We start from the raw sequence: 6,238 nt of genomic DNA, 5'->3' as shown, positions 1-6,238 counted from the left end.
AGGTAAAAATCTGTCGTTCTGCCCCTGAAAAAGACAGTTAACCCACTTTTCCTAGGCTCTCATTGAAAATAAGAATTTGTTCTTAACCGATTTGCCTGGTCAAATAAAGGTAAAATACCATTTTAAAAATGCAGTAATGTTACAGTGTACTGTCAGTAAGCAGTTTAGCACTTACACTAAATTTCCTCAGCCGGTAATTGTCAAACAAATAACTGTCGGTCTCACGATAATTGACCATTAATTAACATAAACACATTTAGCATCTCCTGGCTTCCACACATGGCCTACCAGCCATTTTAAAAAGTCAAATCTATCTAATATAGCCTACACCTTCACAATGAGTCCATTGTTTATTTTAGACACATCTAAAGAAGCATGATATGAAGAAAATGTAGTCTATTTCCGAAGAAAAGAATAGCATACTCTGAGTTGTGCTTATGGTAGGTCCTGATGTGGCTATGCCAAATGGCTGTGGGCTGCACTAGTTCATTTAGCAGACAAGATTTGCTTATAATTCTGTGGCATTATTTTATATTATTTTATAGTATGAAGAATACAATTGAACAAAGCTGAATAAAATATATATATTTTCTCCAAACAATGAGTCAACCTATTCTGTGCGAGAAATAAATATTCGGTCACCGCAGCAGCCTTAATATGGTCACTGCAGCAGCCTTAACCTTGACTTGGAAGAGTTCCGGTGTTGTGTTGGGTAGTCCAAGCCAGCTAGCTAACATAGCATCCCTCTGTTTTAGCAGGGTGTTTGAGTACGCTAAACTAGCTAGCTGCGTTTAGTAGGTAAGTAAGTGAAACTGAAAGTAGAAGAAAATGCTAAATCTCTCCATCTCTCTCTTGCTTCGACTTCATTTTGGAAGTAATGAATTTGTTCACAACTGTTAAACTATTGTCTTTCTCTCTCTTTGGGTGAACTAATCACTACAGTGCTAGCTAGCTGTAGCTTATGCTTTCAGTACTAGATTCATACTCTGATCCTTTGATTTGGTGGACAACAATTCATGCTGCAAGAGCTCTGATAGGTTGGAAGACGTCCTCCGGAAGTTGTCATAATTATTGTGTAAGTCTATGGAAGGGGGTGAGAACCATGAGCCTCCTAGGTTTTCTATTGAAGTCACTGTATCCAGAGGAGGATGGAAGCTAGCTGTCTTCCGGCTACACCATGGTGCAACCCTACAGAGTGCTGTTGACGCTACTGTAGAGCTTCATTGCAAAACAGTGTGGTTTAATAAATGATTTGGTGACGTGAATATATTTAGTATAGTTCTATCTAATAAGGATAACATTTAAATGTTTTAACGTTTTCATTTTTATTAAATTCTGAGGAGGGTGGTCCTTCCTCCTCTGAGGAGCCTCCACTGGTTTGAAACAACATTAGCTAGTTACAACATATATTTATAACTGTTTTGGTTGTTTACACCACCAAGTGTATCCCAACACTTATGTAAAGCCAAGGATGGAAAAGAGCCACTCTGCCAAAACAGATTAAGAGATTAGTAACAAGATACCAACTTCGGTACTTGAACCTGGCACCAAGGTGACTTTAATAATGGTGTCAGTCCGACTGGCCTTGATAAAGCTTGCTGTGTGAAGGCTAACAGAACCACAGCCACCTTGTATAGTGCCCATGGCTCTGGTCAAAAGTAATGCCCTATATTAGGGGATAGAGTGCCATTTGGGATGGACCACATGTGAGACACTGAAATTCTGTCGTTATGCAAATGCTATTTGACAGCTCGTCTCGGACATTGTGTCATCGTTCAGGCCGAGATGTACCATGGAGTGGAGTATAAATGCTGAATCATGAGGGGTGCTGATTCTGAATCAAAGGTTAAAGCCCCGGAAGGGAATGCTCTCCCATGTGTGTTATCTCACTGTAACATTGCGATGGGATCGTCTACAGTATGTCCACTCCAGATATCCATGTAAGCATACACTCAAATGAGACCCTTTGCATAAACATAGGGCTCTAGTCAAAAGAAGTGCACTATGTAGGGAATAGGATGCCATTTGGGAAGCAGCCTATACCCCTCCCTCCCATGGGGATGAAATATTCAGGAGCTCTAGGTGGAGAACAAAGCCATGAAAAATTTGAGCCAAAGACCGTCTGCGCCTCCTGTTACCAGATGGAGAGGTTAGATAAGAGAACATGGCTAGTCGTCAGGGCTGGGACATCCCAAGGAAAGTACATATCTCATGGAGATGTAGCTGGACAGTGTATTGTTCATTCTGTGGAGAGTGATAGCCTCCCTCCTATCCATACGGTGCACACACTGTCCTGTCTACCTGGTATGTGTGCGTGCCTGTCTGACTGTGTCCAGTGCATGAGTGTATCTATATGACCGTGCCTATGTGTGTGTGTCTTGTGAGTGAGATGCCGACCTTTTCCACCACTCACATTCTCTGGACAGCCTACTTAATCTAATTAAAGGGTCCATTGTATCTCTTCCCCTCTGGCACTCTCCTTCGGTATGTCCGGGAAATGTATATTTACTAGGCCAGGTAATCACAACAAACATTGAGTGCAGGAGAAGTGAATTCCATGCTGGCTTGATTGTCTGGATTGTGTAACGGGATGACACTGGCAAGGACTCACTGCAGCACTCATGCAGCATCCACTTCCATGGATTTTTGATTTAAGGGTGAAGTTCGGGTGCGATCTCAGAATAATGCACTTGACTGGCTTGCTCTCTTTCTCTCCTTCCAAATGTATTTGCTCTATTTTATTCTCTCTGATGTGTTTTTCCCCCACTGCAATGCTATGTCAGTAACCTTACTCCATCCATGTTTGGGAAAAATGCGAAACATCTCATCAGATGTTGTTTGTTGAAAACATTTTTTAAAACATTTGGATTCCACAATCAATCATCTAGGACAGGATCCCAAATTAATCTGTTTTGGGGGGAAGTTTGCAGCTGAGATGATGCTAGTTACATTATCTAGAAATCAGGCTGTTATGGTATGAGAGCTGGTGCCAGATCTGTTTGACATGTTAAGGCTGATGTAAGTTGGAGTTGGCAAGGCATCACAAACAGATCTGGTAAATAAACGCACAAGCACCTCCCGCAGCATTACTGCATCATATCTTAGCACACAAGGAACTGTCTTGTCTCTCTCACGGATGAAATCAACACCTTCTTAAGCTGATTGTGTGGCAGTAATACGGCCCGGTATGGCTACCTCAGAGTTTCCATGGCAGGGATACACACAAACATGCATGCACGCAAACACACACACAAACGTATTAAACACACGCACACACACAAAAGTACACAAACACATGTATGCATGCACGCAGACACACACATGGTTTAGCAAGGCTAACTGAGGACAAGGCTAACCCAGGACAAATTATGTACTGTAAATAGGTATGTTTTGATTAGAGGCGCTGAAGTAGGTAAGAATGGTAATATCATTAGGAACTCCTAGAAGCTCAAGCACACACTACTCTAAGCCATTGCAAATATCAATGCAGAGTAAATCAAATATCTGGCAGCATGCAGTCAGCGTGTGGATCTGTTAAGTCGGGTTTTATTAAACCAAAACTAAATTGAGGACAAAAATAGAAGTGAATTACATGAATGACTTTCAGTAAAGCTTCTCCCCTGATCCATTCATTCACTAGATTTCCTATTTGTCTACATTCTAAGATAAGTTTATGTTGCTTGCCTAAAAACGTAATGCTAAGTGGTCATGTGACCATTGACATCCTGAGGCGAGTGAGGCAGTCTGTGCCAATCTGCACTGTCAGGGCCCATGATCTTTGCTCTGTTACACATCCGTCTTTTCACCCCACTACCTGTATTACCAATATGCATTTCGCAACACCCGCAATAACATCTGCTAAACATGTGTTTGTGCGAAATAAAATTTGATTTGCTCTTATCTTCTCAAAAGGAGGTCTGTGCTTTGCTATGTAACCCCCTCCCCTTCTCCACTCATCCTTTCCCTCCTCAGACTGTGCAGTCCAATGGAAAATGCTGGAAGCCTAGGTACAAACACACACACACACACACACACACACACACACACACACACACACACACACACACACACACACACACACACAAATGTGCATGTACACACACACAGAGAAACACACACAGGAACAAAAGTATGCATGGACACACACGCACAAAAGTGCAGACTCAAGACAGAACCCACTCAAGGTCTCGCCTGAGCATTACAGTAAGATTAATATTTAATAAGATTACGCAACCTGGACCCACTGCTTAGCTATCCTTTTAAGTGTCTTGTCACTGCTGTCAAAGCCCTACATAAGACACGGCCTGCTAGGGAGGTGTGCGGACTGCTATGTCAGCCTTGTGTTCCATGGGGTGTTGTTGTATGGTACTTATCCCGGAGCACTGACCTAACGTCAGCTTTTATTCAAACTCTCAGTGCTCAAGGTCCATGTTGAAGGAGAAGTGAACAGATTCTAGAACAGCCCTTAGGGGAGACTCCGGTTTGGAGGTTGTTTAGCGTATTGTATTACCCCTTAGAGTATTGCATTACCCCCTATTGCTAATTCAGGTATTGCTGCCAGACACAGGGGGATCATTTGTGATGACAATTATTGAAGAGAGCGAGAAAAAAAATACAACATACACAACCACACACACACTAGCACACAAAAGAATGTGCACACACTAACATCTCCAGATGATAAGGTTTGCAGCCTGTGCAAAACAAATTGCTTCATGGTTTTCATTACCAAATCAAATTTTATTCACATACACATGTATGTTAGCATGTACGGTATGTTAAGTCACATACACATGGTCAGCAAATGTTTAATGCGAGTGTAGCGAAATGCTTGTGCTTCTAGTTCCGACAATGCAGTAGTATCTAACAAGTAATCTAACAAATTCACAATAACTACCATATACATACAAATTTAAGAGATGAATCAGAATATGAACATATAAATATATGGATGAGCGATGGCCGTGTGGCGTAGGCAAGAGGCGGTAGATGGTATAGAGTACAGTATATGCATATGAGATGAGTAATGTAGGATATGTAAACATTTTAAAGTGGCATTGTTTAAAGTGACTAGTGATACATTTATTGCATCCCATTTTTATTTATTAAAGTGGCTAGAGATTTGAGTCAGTATGTTGGCAGCAGCCACTCAATGTTAGTGATGGCTGTTTAACAGTCTCATGGCCTTGAGATAGAAGCTGTTTTTCAGTCTCTCGGTCCCAGCTTTGATGCACCTGTACTGACCTCACCTTCTGGATGATAGCGGGGTGAACAGGCAGTGGCTCGGGTGATTGTTGTCCTTGATTATCTTTTTGGCCTTCCTGTGATATCGGGTGCTGTAGGTGTCCTGGAGGGCAGGTAGTTTGCCCCCGGTGATGCATTGTGTAGACCTCACTATCAATCAAATCAATCAAATGTATTTATAAAGCCCTTCTTACATCAGCTGATGTCACAAAGTACTGTACAGTTCCCTACCCTCTGGAGAGCCTTGTGGTTGAGGGCAGGGCAGTTGCTGTACCAGGCGGTGATACAGACTGGTACAGCCCGGTACAGGATGCTCTCGATTGTGCATCTGTAAAGGTTTGTGGGGGTTTTAGGTGACAAGCCAAATTTCTTCAGCCTCCTGAGGTTGAAGAGGCGCTGTTGCGCCTTCTTCACCATGATGTCTGTGTGGGTGGACCATTTCAGTTTGTCCGTGATGTGTACTTCAAAACTTTCCATCTTCTCCACTACTGTCCCGTCGATGTGGATGGGGGGGGGGGGGTGGACACCCAGTCAACATTTTTGGTCAATCTCATGTGAACCAAAAACAGTGGCATTTCTTTGATGACTTTATTTACCATTCCCATCCTGACACACAATATCTATTTCAGTTAAGCTTCTGAGAAGAAATCCAGATATGATCAGATCCTTTTGGTAATTCCCATGGGAGAGAGAGAGCGAAGGATGACCAGACCTTGCCCTGCAGCTTCCAGCTTCCCTCTATGTTTGTTTGACTAAATTAGCCCTGTGGTGCTCTTTGAATGGACTGGAGGCCTTTGTTGACTTCCTGTTTCGAGCCCTCAGCGAGCAATAAAGGTGAAGGAAGTGCAGGGGGTCGTGGGAACTCGCTCTGTGCCATAACACACCACGTCCATGTCCCAGTGAAAGCTCTTTCCAGAGAACAACATCACTCTGAAAAAAAACGCCACAAAAAGAAAATAAAAAAAACAGAGGAAGCTTGATAACAATGAAGTTT

Source organism: Oncorhynchus nerka, linkage group LG9a (genome assembly GCF_034236695.1).
Source record: "Oncorhynchus nerka isolate Pitt River linkage group LG9a, Oner_Uvic_2.0, whole genome shotgun sequence".
Taxonomy (NCBI): Eukaryota; Metazoa; Chordata; class Actinopteri; order Salmoniformes; family Salmonidae; genus Oncorhynchus; species Oncorhynchus nerka.
The sequence above is the reverse complement of the archived record's forward strand: the minus strand, read 5'-3'. Positions refer to the sequence as shown.